This window comes from Marmota marmota, unplaced genomic scaffold, assembly GCF_001458135.2.
Source record: "Marmota marmota marmota unplaced genomic scaffold, marMar, whole genome shotgun sequence".
Lineage (NCBI taxonomy): Eukaryota > Metazoa > Chordata > Mammalia > Rodentia > Sciuridae > Marmota > Marmota marmota.
In genome coordinates this window covers 992,977-1,009,951 of record NW_026000057.1, presented here as the reverse complement: position 1 = coordinate 1,009,951, position 16,975 = coordinate 992,977, and the positions used below count along the sequence as shown (strand labels likewise).

The window sequence follows — 16,975 nt, the reverse complement described above, 5'->3', positions numbered from 1 at the left end:
TCATTAGTGAAATACACCATCAAATTGTTATTAATTATTTAGTTAATTACATTCCAGTACTCACCACCACACATTTTCTCTCAAAGGCCCTATAGAATTTTTCCATCCAATCAATTTAAAAGACTAGCAGCAAGCATTTAAGCAATGTTCAATCTCTAAAGTCTCATGCAGTTATTGTAATCACTGGGTAAGTAAATCTAAGAATGAATGTATAGCTAAAGAAAGAAGTTGGCTTCTTCCCAGCTTTTCTATCATAAGGCCTTCTGAAAAGGGGGTTTCCTGATCCCTTCATGAGTCCTGGCCCTTCTACCTGGACCGATGGATAAGTAAATAGGTGGATATAGATATATCGATCAATCCAAATTTGCCTACTGTTATTCTTTTATCAGTTAAAACTGATACGAATTGGACAAGTGTTTTCATTCAGGGAACATAAAAGATATTTCCCCAAGGAACTAAACATAGAGATACTTATATGAATATTATTTGGATAAAGAGAATTGTTAAATATGTACTTATTGATGTCAATTATATAAGTGTCATACAAACATTACTTTAAAATCTACATTCTAACACTATAACATTTCCTCAAAATGAAATATGATTGTCACTGTCAAACTGTAGGAAATATTTGAGTGAGGAATATTATGTAGGAAATAATAGTATCCTTGAATAAATACATGCTTTCTTAACCTAGTAGGTCTCAAGTATTCGATCCTGCAAATATTTCAACAAAATATTAAAATAAATTGGAAATCATAACCTAGAGCTCATATATAAATTAACATGAATTTATGTTATTATATCATAACTATTATATTTTTATCATTTTGTAATCATATTATTATCATATTTAAGTTTTTTATAGGTTTTCCACATGTGGGATAATGAGACAAAATGGGTTAAACCTATGTGAATTAGAATTCCACTTTCTAAGCCTATCCCCTTAGGAAAGTTATTTACTCTATAATTTCATAAGCTACAAAATATAGTTTGCACCACGAAAATATATCAGGATGGTTTTTAAAATGCATACTTAGGGGGCTGGGCATGTAGCTTAGTGGTAGAGGACTTGCCTACCATGCTGGATGCCCTGGTTAAATTTTCCAGCACTGCCAAAATACAAAAACCAAAACATACTTACTTAGAACAATGTTTGATACATTGGTAAGAACTCAACAGGTGTTGGCTGTTAATCCTATTATTGTCCAAAATGCAACTTGTGGATCTGAAGACAGTACTCTGTATTATCTATCACTAACTAACCTTCAGAAGAGTAGTTACACAATAAACAAAAAAAGAAAAAGAAAGAAAACACTCAGAGAAATGGGTGGAAGGACAATCTTCTAAATTCTAAAAGTTTTGTAAACTTTTTGTATCAAAGATCCATTTTAAAAGCTGATTAGAATTATGGGGTATTCTCCTGAAGAAAATCTACATCTACACAGCATGCCGCTTCTTTTACAGACTTCCTGTAACCTACCAGAGGCAGCAAACCTGAGACGGGGAAGCTCCGGATGTTAAACTCTTCTACTTCCAATAAACTTAAAACCATATTTTTTCTCCATCCTCCAAAGCAGTTTTAAAAAATACATTAATTGACAATATTAATTCTTACTAGTACTAGTTGATGGCTTTCTGCTATACTAATTTCAGGGATTTAAACAAAAAGTATCATATTATTTTTCTTAAGCTTACCAGTAATCTGCAGGTAAATTCTAATGAGAACATCAAGTCAAACACTAGAGTTGTTCCTTTAAATTAGCAGAGAGCAATGACATCAAAATCATGGAAACACCCTACCCATCTGAGATTCTGTATCTAGGGCCAATCTAACCCTTCTTAGTCACTGCTGCAAAGCAGATCATGAGTCTGAATGAACCTCAAAAGGAGAAAAAGAAAAATATAAGGACATGACACAAAGAATCCTAATAAACCCTAAGAATTTTCTGACACTAAAACTTCAGCTTTTTCTTTACTTTAAAACCCTAAAATGACTATTGCTTTGTGTTCAGTCCTTTACATATCTTGATATTTCTTCAGTTGCACCTCCTCCCTCTACCATGTCCAATGTACTACTTTATAAGAAAATGACAGAAGTTTAAATTTTAATGTGTATTTTATGTTGATGATTTCAACAGAATGGTCCACCTTACAGCTTCTGCATAGTAAGATGTGTAATAACCATCCTGATCTATTTATTCCATAATCCTAACACAAGAGTTCAGCCAGCTCAGTTGGGTCTCATTCCATAAACTGAAAGATGAGAGTGACCACAACTGCAAGAAGTGGCCATTATCCAGTATCATAATATTACAAAATAGTTTAGAAACACCTAATGGGAAATTGCTGGTGACAGCCACTTTTGCTTCTAGTTTTAACTTGTGACTCATTCTGTTTAACAATCTATTTCATTTATAAGCATCAATGAAGAACTATTTTGCTTGACACATTAGCAAATTTTAAGTGCATAGAATCACAAAAATTTAATTCAAGTGAACTGTAAATTCTTGTAATAATGGAGCTTCAATAAAGCTTGAAAAAATTAATTAGCTATTTATTTAAAGCCTCTTGAATAAGGGTTTTATTTCAATACCATTCTCTCAAATTTCTTGCAAGTTTCTTTTTCCTTTCTTTTTTTTTCTTTTTCCTTCATTCCAAATACTGCTTTTCTGAGAGACAAGCGACTTGTGCAGATTTGGCGCGAACACAGCGCCAGGCCTGAGTGCCAAAGCAATGATCATTCCTGCATAATTCTCTCCCTAGAAGACATATCCTGATCAAAGACGAATGTAATTTGATTTTGCAAAGGTAGTGAGAGAGGCGCGCACGCACGAAGAGCAAGGGTCTTGGGGCGACAGAGAGCAAGCAGAGAGCGGCGGTACCTTTCTTGACCTTTCTGTGGTGGAGTAGGTTCAGGAAGAATCAGTGCTGCGGGAGCGCGTCTTCTTGGAAACCCGCTGCGTGGCTGGGACAGCCAGACACCCTCCGCCAGCCTTGGCAGAGTAGGTGGCGCGCAGGGGCCCGGCGCTGTCACTGCTTGCCCGCCACCGGGAATGGCAAGATTGGAGCGCACCGGGGAGACGCACGCAAGGCGCAAAGGGACGCGAAAATGCGCTCCTCCGAAAGCAGGCGTACCGGCAGGCGAATCCACGGGAGAAATAAAGGGTCAGGAGGGGAAAAACCGTCTGCACGTCGTGCAACCGAAAACTGAAGTCCCCGTCAAGGGGGCGGGGCGGCCCGGCTGCGGCTGGTGCAGGAGAAGTGTGAGTTGAGCCGCAGCTGGGAGGGGCCCGGGGCGTAGGCTTTCGGGGAAAATTCCACCGCGTTTTCAAGCAACACCATCTCCATTCCCAAAGCGGAGAAGCTGAGCTCATACCTCCATGGAGACCTGGATGCAGGGTGGTCTCCTTGCAGCCAGCGCCACGTACCAAGGACAGGGCTAGGGGCTTCGACGGCAGCGAGCGTGCGAGTCAGCTGTGATTTCCCCCGCCGCCTTCCAATCGGGGAGTCCCAACTCTGGCAAAAAGAAAAGTGAAAGAGAAAGAGCCAGAAGCAATGGCAAAGATAAACACCTCCAGCAGAGGTTGGGGGAGGGGCGGGTGGCAGGCGGCTCCTGGAGCCACAGGTGTAGTCTCGATCACCTGCAGGTCCTGGGGCACAGAACCTGAAGCGGGAACGGGATACTGAAGGAGCCCGGACCCGCCTTGATGCGCTACTGGCCACTGGCCTTATCTGCCTCCTGGGACACCTACAAAGAAGTCTGAATCGGTGGCGTGGAGCCCACAGGCCACAGTCACAGCTACTGCCGCCTTAGGGAAATTTATGCCCCAAAGCCTGAAGACCCTGGTGCGGTGGGCGCTTCGAGGAAAGCAAAGGGATTTCGAATTGGGATGGATAGTTACTCCAGACAAGCCAGTTTCCCCGCAGCAGAAGTAGGAAGAAGGAAGTTTCTGACTTATTAAAGGAAACTGTTGAAGACACCTGAGTGACCCATTTCTTGCAGGCAGTTGTCAGGATCCGTGAACTTTGCAGGAACTGTACCTCTCTGGAATCCCTTTTTCAGTCTAATAGGTAGTGGAGCTTAAAACATTACATGGGGGTCCCATTTGATGGAATCCTGAGATGTTTTATTGTATGTTCAAATTGGAATGATGTTTTTGAGGCTGAGTGATCTGCATGTGGATCTGAGTTAGCAGCAAAGGCAGAATGCCCAGCTCTTGGGAGAATCTGGCATGCATGTGAATCACTAAAAATCCCTGTTGGAAGGTGCTTCCCAGAACCTTTCAGAGTCAAGGCACGGAGAAAATGATAAGACTCCTTGGAGCCCTGTTGAAATTTTAACTATTTTTTGTATTAAATTAATATGATAAAAAAGCGGGAAAATATTCAAAATGATTATTAACTGTGCATAAAATTCCACATAAAATCATTTATTGCTTTTTATGAAAAAATTTGAGTTTGTTTCCATAAACTTACCTTTCCTATATAAAGTTTTATGTTTGAAACAACTGATAGACTTTTTGGTAATAATCACTTCAAACTTTATATAGCTATAATAGCAAGTTACTGGAAATATGTAAGACCTTCTTTTACAACCTCTCTAAATTTTTTCATAGTTGAAAATTATATTTAAAGTAGTGAAAGAATCATTCTTCTCTGTCCAAGCAAGGTAATGTTGGATTTTCTTGTGATAATGCTCATGAATTTCAACTCCAATCTGCCTTTCTCATAGCAATATCAGAAAGCTCTGATTTGTAAAATGCATGCCCATCTGAAAGGCTTGGTATTCCACTGCAGAACTATACAGCAATTACAAAAGAACTGATATGTGAATGTGTGTGAAGAAGGAATAGGGATGGACAATATGCAAGGTGACCCCTGCCTCAACTTGGACCACTGCTGAATTTCTTGTGTTCCTGCCAAGTGAATTCTTCTCCCATCCCCTTTATGGGCCACACCCAACACCACCTAGCAGAGCCAGAGAACACATGGCATCCCAGATCCTGCCCCTATTGGGCTGCCCAGGTGCTCTAGAGGATGCTCCTTTCAGCTGGGGATCACTAGTCTTTTGGGGCTGTCCAGTCTGATGGCACATTTTTAACCCATTGCAACCACCACAATGTGTTACATGTTCTGAGTAACTGGAGAGTTTTTATAACACTATGAATGGATGGGAACTTTCTTCATACTTAACAGAACATTCTGAGTATATAAGAAAAATGAAGTTCTAGAGTTACTGATTCAACGCCTAATATATGTTCTGAAATAAGATGGTCTGAATGATATAAAGCATTCAGTCAGATTAGGGAGATAAAATAACAAAAAGAAATGGAATGAAAAGTTATTATAGCCAAAGATATGCTTTGCTTTGCTACTTGCCTCCCAAATATATGTGTCAAATTTGCTTTCTTAATTACAGACACAAAAGGGAAATTTTTGAATTATGAGTGTCTACAATTCATGAAGTTGAGTTTGTTGCATAATTTGTTTTTGTTGTATTGCACTCAAATGGAAAAGTCTAATGTATGTGTCTTGTCTGTTCAGTTGCCACAGGCTGTTTGGCAAGATATTGAGAATTATTCAAGCCAATGAACAAGTAAATTCCCCTGCATAAATTAAAAGCAAAGGCAAAGATTGATGAAATAATTTGAAGCTGCCTTACGATAAAATCATAATGTAGGAAGAAGTAAAAATTAACTAAACCTTACAGTAGCGGCCATAGTAATCTTCTGATTTCAAAGAATGAACAGTAAAACCACAGTTTAAATAATGTTTCAATATCTGATTTTTTCCCCAAAGACAATATTTGCCAATTAAATAGTTATGTTTAAAATAAATCAATCACATATGTTTTCTATAGCTTTTGGACTAAGCTAAATGCTAGGTCATAACATTTAGATTTAGTGTTCAAAGTCCATGACAGACTCTTTATTTATGGTCCTCCTAAGATTAAATCACAAGCCAAGAACAAGTTGATCTGGTCTTTGGAAAGTGTGGGCTACACAAGATCCCTCAAGTTTCCATCTTGAATAAGTGTGATTGAAATGCAGCATTAAACCTCAGGGAAGCTCTCACTTCTTTTTGTTTTGATTTGTTTTGATTGTCTCAGCATTAAAGGAATACTCATGCTTTTAAAGGTGACTTAAGTTTTCAGGAACTTTAAGAGTTGTTGCATTTTTAGAGGTATAACAATGTTAGAAATTACTTCTACAGTACTTAAAGTGTGCACCTAGTACTGTGCTCAGTACAATTTCTAAAATTTTGTTATTTTTATCTCATTGTACTTATTTATGGGGCACATTATTTATGGGGCACATTCAGTACCTGTGTACAATGTAAGTACAATATATTAACTCAATTAAATCCTCACACCACTACAATGAAATATGAACGATTATTATCTCTATTTTACAAATGGAGAAACTAAGGCCTGGAGAAATTAGACAACTTGTATCAAGTCTCTGGGCAAGTGACTGCCCCAGCAAGGACTTGCACTCTGGTAATCTGGCTTGATAACAGACCTCCTCCCTCTGCTGCTTCTGAATTGATAACTATACTCCAGTGCTTCTAAACCAGAGCGTACATGAGGGAAGAAGCCCACTGACTCTCAGGTAGTGTTGTTCTGTCTGATATTTATTTGCACAGGGCAATTTTAGGCACCACCAGGGAGGAAACTCATCAGTTTCCTTCGATTGTTTCCTCTTGATCTCCTGTTTCTGTAATGAAACTGCCCTGGGGGTTGCAGGCCTACCACAGACATAGGCTATTTAAACAAAGTGACTGACAGAGGTTAGCAGAGTTTTATTACTCACAAACTTTGGACTGTTCCTAATAAACATGGGTGAATTTTTAAAACCTAATATGCCTAAATACACCAGTGGCATAGAAGGAAAATACGTTGGTCTCAAGCTGGAGATGCCTCAAAACCAATAATATACATTGAATTCTTTGTATATTTTAAATACATTGAATATTAAATGCATTGGAGGATGGAGAAGAGGTTTAGAGTCAAGAGTTAATGTGCTAACACTAAGCAGTCCTTTAATATTTATCAGTCAAAATCCAATTCAAAAAACATTAATCACCATATTTAGTTTATAATAAGAAAGTATATCATAGAGGTATACAATATGAATGATCTTGTTGACATTTATTTCAGTGACAAATTATAAAAATAAATTTTGCTTTACATCACATGCTTGTGGACACATGGCCCATACTTATCTTGAATTAGTTCTATGGTTTAAATTAACATGTTTATTTTATTTCATTTCATTTTATCTTATTAAGGTATGGCTAAGTTGTAAAGGGTGGTCGCAAACTCTTGATCCTCCTGCCTCAAGCTACCGAGTGGCTTGGATAACAGGTATGTGTCACCATACCCAGCTAAATTTATGTATTTTTGGCAACGTATCATAACATTAACAATCAAAGAATGTAAGATAAAGTGGAGAACAATAATACGTCTGTGTCAACAGGTGAAGTTAAAATGATGTTGATTTTGGCCCTCTGACTGGGAAATAGTAGACCCTCAATTAGTGTTTATTGAATTTATTTTGTCAAAATTAAATTCACAGTTTTAAATGTGTGGTAAAAGCAAAATCTGAGCACCTAGGTATGTATGTATGCACATACATACATTGATACACATCTTGCATACATTTATATAGATAGATAAATAGGTATATGTGTGTGTATATAATGGCTCTGAGAAGGTTTACACATAAGGGTCCTGTAAAAGCTAGGAGACACAATGTAAGAATGTTCAGAGGTGAAACAATGGATTCATATTTTACAAATGGAGAAACTAAGGCCTGGAGAAATTAGACATAAACTAGTCCTGGTTTTCACTGTTAAGATTATTTATTACTGTCCTCATGGTTTTCAGAGACTGACTGTTTGCCTTTGTGCTAATTGTTTACAAAAAGTAATGCTTTACTGTATTGTTCATTGTTGGCTTAGCATGACCCCTGCCCTATGTATGCCTTGTCACGAGCCATCAGCCACTGTAGACCTCTGGACTGCTCCAGTGTTTAATGCCCTTTCTGTCCACACCCCACCTGATAGAGAACAAGGACTTTGGGTTACTTCCCCCAACTTCACCCCTTTTCAGCAAGAAGCAGTTTGGAGATGTCATTGCCCATGTTTAAAAAAATAGAAATGGAATGTAGAAATTAACAGTGGGGAAATGTAACAGTGGTCTACTTTATGCTTTGAATATAGCCCTTGCTGCTCCTCCACAGCAACTTATTTTTTACATGCACATGTTTCTTTCTCTTCTTCTCTCCCTGCTCCTCCTTAATCTCTCCTCCACCCTAATCTCAGGGGAAACAGGATTATCTTTCTTCTCCATTTTAGGCATATTTTCCTGTCCTTGAGCACACACCCACCTGCCACAGTCCGGCTGCAGCAGAATAACCAGGGGGTGACGAACAACTTGTGTACGTTGATACAGCAGGAGTAGGAGCCGTTTATTGTAGGACAGGAGCAGTATTTATACATTCCACACAGCTTATCTAATTAGCATAAACTAGATACATCAGTCAACCAATAAGGAATCTCCACACTTAATGGCTCACTGGTGTTACTTCACAAACCACTCCCTCTGGCATTTTGCCAGGCGCCATCCAGACTTGTTTACAGACTCTAACACCCACCATAGAAACAAAGTAATCCAGACTTTGGAGATGCTACCAGAATATCTCAGAAATGACTCTCCCCTAAATTAACAAGTGAATTAAAACTCCAACAGAGAACACATGAAATGTAGCCATTGAATCACCTTTTTAAAAGCCCCCTGTTCCTGCTGATGGGCAGAATCACAGCCTCTGGGACAGTTATCCCCTGTGTTTATTCTTTGCTAGCAAAACAATAAACCTTCTCTTTCCTTTTTCTCATAAAACCCAAAAATCAATAACAACAACAACAACAAAACTTTCCAAGTATTAGAAATGAGATGGAAATCGAAATACAAGAGGCATATAAACCTCCAAATAAAGCAAGATAAAAATGATCCTCTCCAAGTCACATTATAATGAAAATCTTAATACACAGAATAAGGTTAGAATTCACAAGATAAACCAGGCAAGTCACATTTAAAGGTAAGCCAATTTGAATTTCAACTGATTTCTCAACCCAGTTCCTACGAGCCCAGGAGAACTTGGAATAATATATACCAAACACGGAAAGAAAACAGGTGCCAAACAAGATTGTTGTATGCAGAAAAATTAATTTTCAGAATTTAGATGAAATAAAAACCTTCCATATGAGCAGAAATCAAACTAATTAATAACCACTAACCCAGCACCACAAAACATATATGATGAAATAGTTCATGCAGAAGAAACAAAAAATAAATATCTGAGCCAATATATGGGTGAATCTCACAAGAATAGTCAATTAAAAGAATCAATTCTGAATTAATCAGGATATGTTAATCAATATGGCAGAAAATTAAAATAATCTCTGTATAATAACACTGAATATAAATGGTCTAAACTCTTCAATCAAAAGACATATATTGGGGCTGGGGTTGTGGCTCAGTGGTAGAGCACAGGCCTAGCATGTGTGAGGCACCGGGGTTTAATCCTCAGCACTGAATATAAAAAATAAAGGTCCATCAATAACAACAACAAAAAGAAATTTTTAAAAAAGGCTTATATTGGCATATGGGATTAAAAAACAAGACCCATAACATGTTGTTTATAAAGAGACTAACCTTACAGATAAAGATTGTCCCAGACTGAAGATAAAAAGATGGATAATATGTACCACGCAAATGGAAACTGAAATCAAGCAGGGTAATTACCCTCATATCAGACAAATAGACTTCAAGCCAAAATAGATCAAAAGAGACAAAGAAGGTCACTTCGTATTGGTTAAGGAAATACCCAACAAAAAGATAAGAGGATTGTAAATATTTACGTCCCAAACTGTGTGAATCTACCCGAATAAAACAAACCCTTCTCAATTATAAAGAATCAAATAGACTCCAAAGCAACAACTGGGGGATTTCAACATACCTCTCTCACCATTGGATGCTTCATTCAGACATAAACAAAGTAAAGGCTCTTCAGTACTCAGAAATACTACTAATCAAATGGAACTAACTGACATTTATAGAATATTTCATCCACAAACAACTAAGAATTCACTTTCTTCTCAATGGCTTGTGGAACATTCTCTAAAACAGACCATATACTATAGCACAAAGCACATTTTAGGAAATACAACAAAAAAAAAAATAGAGTTAGTTCCCTGCAGCCTATCAAATCATAATGAAATGAAATTAGAAATCAGTGACAAGATAGAAAACAGAAAACATTCTAATACCTGGAGACTAAATAATATATTTTTAAATGAGGAATTGATCACAGAAGAAATCAGGGGAGAAAAAAATCTTAAAAGCAAATGAGAATGCAGATAAAACACATCAAAATCTCTGGCACAGTATGAACTAGCTCTAAGAGGAAAGTTTATGGCACTGAGTTCCTACCTTTAAAAAATTGAAAGGTGAAAAATAAATACTCTAATCTCATACTTTAAAGCTGTAGAAAAACTAATAACCTAAATTAGTAAATGAGAAAAAAACAGGAAATAATTAAAATTAGAGCCAAAATTAATGAAATTGAAAATTTAAAAATAAATACAAAGAATGGAAAAAAGAGTTGGTTCTCTGAAAAGATAAACAAGATTGATAAACCCTCAGTCGAACTAACCAAAAAAGGAGAAGACTGACCCAAATTAATAAAATTAGACATGAATAAAGAGATATCATTACATACTCTACTGAAATCCAGAGAATCATTAGAAACTATTTTGAAAATTGATACTACAATAAACTAGAAAAATTTGAAGATATTGACAGATTCCTGGAGACATATGACTAACCCAAATTGAACCAAGAGGATATAGAAAACTTCAATAAACCAAAATCAAGTAATGAAAATGAAACAGGTATTAAAAAACCTTCCAACAAAGAAAGTTCCAGGCCCAGACAGATCCTCAGCCAAGTTCTACCAAATCTTTAAAGAAGAACTAATGTCAATCATTCTTAATTATTGCATGAAATAGAAAAGAGAGAATGCTGTCAAATTCATTTTATAAAACTAGTATTACCCTGATACTAAAATTAGACAAAAACACGGCAGGGAGGAAAACTTCAGACCAATACCATTAGTGAACATAGATACCAAATTCATAACAAAATATTGGCAAATATTATTCAAAAACATAGTAAGAAGATAGTACACCATGATCAAGTGGGTTTCATCCCAGGAATGTAAGGTTTGTTCAACATACACAAATCAATAATACATAGAATTAAGGACACGACTCAAGGGATCATCTAAATGAATGTAGAAAAAGCAAATGGCAAAGTCCAGTAGAACTTCATATTTAAAAATGCTAGATAAACTAGTGATAGAAGGAACTTAAGTTATACTAGACCAACCCAAGATCAACATCATATTTAATGGAGAAAAACTGAAAGCATTTCCTCTAAAAACAGAAACAGGACAGGAAGCCAGCTTTCAACACTCCTACTCAACATGATCCTTGAAACTCTAGCACATCAATCAGACAAGAAAAGGAAATTAAAGGGATACAAATAGGAAAAGGAAGGTTCAAATTATCTCTGCTGATGATATGATCCTACATTTAGAAGACCCAATAAAACTCCACTAGAAGACTTCCAGGGAGATAGAAATAGATATAGATATAAGATCCGCACTCATAAATCAATTGATGTCTATACTCCAATAAAGAATCTGTTGAAAAAGAGAGTATGAAATGATTCCATTTACAATAACCTCAAAAAAATAAAATAAAATAACATACTTAGGCATAAATATGACCTAGAAGGTGAAAGCTCTCTCCAATAAAAACTATAGAACACCAAACAAAGAAATTAAAAGAGGGAAAGACCTCCCATGTTCTTGGATAAGCACTATATCAAAATGCTTTCTTTAAAAGCAGTGTACAGATTCAATGCAATCCTCATCAAAATGCCAATGACATTCCTCAGAGAACTAGAAAAAAAATTGTTATGGCTTTGATGTGATGTGTCCCCCAAAAGCTCATGTGTGAGACAATGAAAGAAGGTTTAGAGGAGAAATGATTGGACTGCTATAGCCTTAACTCAAATCAGTGAATTAATCCCCTGATGTGGATTTACTGAGTGGTAACTGAAGGCAGGTAGGGTGTGGTATAAGGGGCATGCCTGGAGGGTATATATTTTGTATCTGGCAAGTTGAGTCAGTCTCTCTCTCTCTCTCTCTCTCTCTCTCTCTCTCCTTACTGATCATTATGTGAGCTGCTTCCCTCTGCTACACTCTTCTGCCATTACCTCAAGTCCAGTGGAGTGGAGCCTGCTATACATGAACTGAGACTTCTGAATCCATGAGCCTCCTAATGAAACTCTATAATTGTTCTGGTCAGATCTTTTACTCACTGCAGTGAAAAAGCTGACTAAAACAAATTCATATGAAAGAATAAGAAGCCAAGAATAGACACCTCATTCCTGATCAAGAAGATCAATTCCAGAGCCATCACAATACTGAACATTGAATTATACCCCAGAGCTAAGGTAACAAAAACTGAGGTACTGGCATCGAAACAGCCGTGAAGACCAATGGAATAGAGTAGAAGACACAGAGACAAACCCACATAGATATAATCATCTGATTCTCAGAAAACATGCCAAAAAGATATGATGGAGTAATGACAAACTTTTTAACAAATTGTTCTGGGAAAACTGGATATTGAAATGTACAAGAATGAAACATGATCCCTATCTTTCATTCTGCACAACAATAAACTAAAAGTGGATCAAAGACCTAGGAATTAGATCAGAAACTCTGCAAATGCTAGGCCAAAAGGTAGGCTCAAACTCCAACATATTGGCACAGACTTTGACTTTCTTCACAAGACTCCTAATGCTCAAGAAATAAGCCAAGAATAAACAATTTGGATGGTATCATATTAAACAGTTTCTGCACAATAAAGGAAATTATTAAGAGTATAAAAAGAGAGCCTAAAAATGAGAGAAAATCTTTGTCACCTGCTCCTCAGGTGGGGCAAGAAATGAAGAACTCAAAAAGTTTAACACCAAAACAACAACAACAAAAAAGGAAAAAAATGAAAAAGAAGAATCCAAATAACCCAATCAATAAATGGGCAAAAAAACTAAATAGACATTTCTCAAAATAAGACACAAATGGACAACAGATATGAAAAAAGTGTTCAATACCTCTACCAATCATGAAAATGCAAATCAAAACTACACTGATACTTCATCTCATCCCATGCATAATGGTGATTATCAAGAATACAAATAATAATAAATGTTGGTAAGGGTGTAGGGAAAAAGGTATACTCATACATTTTTGGTGGAAATGCAAATTAGTAAAATCACCCTGGAAAGCAGTATGAAGATCCCTCAAAAAACTAGGAATGGAACCACCACATGATCCAGCTATCCCACTCCTTCATTTCCAAAAGATCTAAAATAAGCATACAATAGGAATGCAGCCATAATGTTTATAGAAATGCAATTCACAATAGCCAAGGTATAGAATCAGCTTGCCTGACAACAGAAGAACAGATAAAGAAAACGTGGTATATGTACACACTGGAGTTTTACTGAGTTATAGAGAAGATGAAGTCACAGCATTTGCTGGTAAATGGAAGGAACTTGAGAACATTTTGCTAAGTGAAATAAGCCAGAATCAGAAAGACAAGGGTTAACGTTTTCTCTTATATGAAGAAGCTACAGCAAGTTAAGGGGGGAAAGGAGGGAGAGGATTTCATATATCCTAAGGACAGAGGGAAGATCAGTGGAGTAAAGAAGGAGATTGAGGTGGAAGGAGGAGGGATAGGAAAGAAGAGGAAATACAGAATGAATTTGACAAACTTATGTTATGTGCATGTATAAATATACAATAGTGAAATCTCTCTTTATGTACATCTATAAAACACCAATTAAAAGTAAATAAATAGAAGAAATACCAATAGAGTAGAGGAAGAGGAGTAAGGAGAAGGAGGAAGAGAGGGAAAGAAAAGACCTGGGACTGAAATGGAACAAATTAAATTCCAAATTCAAAATGACAAATTGTATGATTATTTCAAAATGAACTCAAGTATTATTATGTAACGCTAATGTACCAATAAAACCATTGAAAAGAAGACAATAGCCATTTCTCAGAAAAAAAAAATCTGAGAAGAGGATTATCATAACTGACTCTGTTTCTGTAAGTGGTATTTTTATTTGTTTTGCCATATTGCTCTAGTTTAGATCTTAAAGATCCAAGTGTCTTAGTTTCCATCTTGGCACTATTGAAAGGTGGTGAAAATTTTGAGTGGGGCCTAGGTGGGAGGTCTTCTAGTCACTGCGAGCATGCCCTTGAAGAGATAGCAGGACCCCAGCCCTTCCTATTCCTCTTTCTCTTCCCAGGCATGAGGTGAATGGTTTTTCCTCTGCCAAATGATCCTGCCACTGTCACCTGGCACCCCTCCACCAGAGCTTAAAAGCAATAGATTGACCTGACCATGAACTAAAACCTCCACCACTGTGAGCCAAAGACAAGTTGATTGCCTCAGACAATTATTACAGTGATGGAAAGATAACTAATGCACATAAATTTTATTTATTGCATTTATCTACCTTTAGCATGTCTCCCAGGTTAGTAACTTATTATTTAACATACATTATGAATTTTGCCACTAGCTTACTTACTATGACTGTGGTTCATACTTGTATACAAGTTGCTTTTTTTCTTGTCCTTTATAGAATTAAATGGTGTCTGATAATACAGCAAAGTTATTCTTTGTATGATTAATTTTATTCATTTGAGACTTGTATTCTGTAATAGAATGTTTATAATATTTATTTTTTTCTGCATCAAGCAAAATATCTCCAAAGGTCTCCTGATAATTAGTGTCATGATTACTCTGATTCTAAAAATATCTTGCTCACACTGTGCCCCTTCCTAAGATGAGCCTCAGTCTTAGATAATTCCCTAGAGTAAACATGTATCCCTATATGGGTAGGATGTTTACATACTTTTTTCCTTTGGATCACCTCTGGGGCCATCTTCTCCCCATATTTTGTATTCCAGACTGCATTATATCCTAAGTGTAAATAACAAGAGTGTTCTGCAATTTCCCAAGGCATGTTCTGACAATTTTCTGAATTAAACAAGTTTCTGAATAAACCATGGATCAAAGAAGAAATCACAAAAGGAATTATAAAACACTTTTCACTGAATAATAATGGAAAAATATATCAAATTTGAGTGATGCAGTTAACAGAGTGCTTAGTAATTTATAGCTATAAATACTTATATTAGAAATAAAAGTGATAAAAGTCAGTGGAATAAACTTAATCTTAAGAACCCGAAAAAAGGAAAACCACAAAATAAACAATGAAAATGAGAACTGAAATGGGAAGGGAAAAAATGATAACAAATTATTTATTGGAAATTATCAATAATATTCTTGGATAAAATAAATCTTTTGTTGAATTGATTAAAAAAGCAAAGAAATACAAATTACCAATAACAGCAATGAAGCAATATTATTACAGACATCCAAAGAAATGATATTAATGATATTAAAAAAGAACTTCATAGCAACAAACTTGACATCTCCAAAGAAAGGGATAAACTCCTTGAAAGTTTTTACAAGTTACAAAAACTGAAGGAAATAGAATGTCTACATTGATCAATATCTTTTAAAGAAATCACATTTATAATTAAAATCCTTTCCACAGAGAAAACTCCAGGTCCAGATGGTTTAATTGACAAATTCTCCAAATAATTAGGAGAAAATACAGCCAATTTTACACAAATTCTTCAAGAAATGTAGAATAGGAAATATTTTCCCACTTTTCTTAAGAGGTCTGAGTTACCTGCCAAGAGCTAAACAAAGATATTACATAAAAAGAAGTGCATATATGAATACCTCTTTTGAACATTGCATAAAAATTCCTGACAAAACATTAGCATAACAAATATAATTGACTTATATAGTTTTAAAAAAAACAGGAACAACTGTGTAATGCAAGGCTGATTTAACATTCAAAAGCTGATCAATACAATTATCAATATTAATTGAGCAGAGAAAAACATTTGACAAAATTCAGTATTGAGTCATGATAAAACCACTTAGGAAACTAGAAATAGAAAAAATAAATAAATAAAAATAAAAAAACCTCCCTGAACTTAATAATAGGAATCTATGAGAAAATCTCCAGTTAATATGTTACTTTGTAGTGAAAGATGACTGTCTTTTCCCTGGAGTCAACTGTTTGCTGATGTTTGCTGATGTTGTCAGATGTTTGCTCTTATCACTCCTGTTCAACAGGTACCAGAAGTCCTGAGGAATGCAACAAAACAGTAAAAAGAAAAAAGCTCATAAAGATTGGAAATAAATAGGTAAACTGCCATTATTTGCAGGCAATAGGTTACTGAGAAATCTACCAAAACATTACTAGAAAATTCAGCAGAGCCATGGCATACAAAGTAAATATTTAAAAACAAATTATAATTTTATATGTATGCTATTCATGATTATGATGTTTTAAAAATATAATTTATAAAACTATCCAATATAAAATAATAATTAACTAAAAATACTGTTGAGAATATTTGAAGATGATCTATATCAGAAATTAGCAAACTATAGTCTATAGTCTGTGATCTATTTTTGATTTTACAATGCAGCTATGCTTATTTTTAATTTTTATGATTGAATCCAGAGGCACTTAGCCACTAAGCCACTTTCCTACCCCCTTTTTCATATATATTTTTTATTTAGAGGCAGGGTCTGGCTGAATTTCTTAGCACCTCTCTGAGTTGCCTCATCTTCCCCAGCCTCTGAGATTACAGGCATGCACAACTGCACCCAGCAATACAGCTATGTGTGTGTGTGTGTGTGTGTGTGTGTATATATATATATATATATATATATATAT

At 35.9% G+C, this 16,975-nt stretch overlaps 1 protein-coding gene across 4 annotated transcripts in view; it reads right to left on the bottom strand.

The window, feature by feature from the left end:
* Il15 (interleukin 15) overlaps positions 1 to 3,840 on the bottom strand; it is a 71,734-nt gene extending 67,894 nt beyond the window's left edge. The window contains exon 1 of one of the 4 annotated variants that reach the window (XM_015484435.2): positions 3,380 to 3,840. The gene's annotated coding sequence lies outside the window, so the exon portion shown is untranslated. Of the gene's footprint in view, positions 1 to 2,885; positions 3,339 to 3,379 lie in introns of those variants that run through there. The other 3 variants (XM_048813447.1, XM_048813448.1, XM_048813446.1) reach the window with 3 other exon arrangements.
* Positions 3,841 to 16,975: the final 13,135 nt, after the last annotated feature.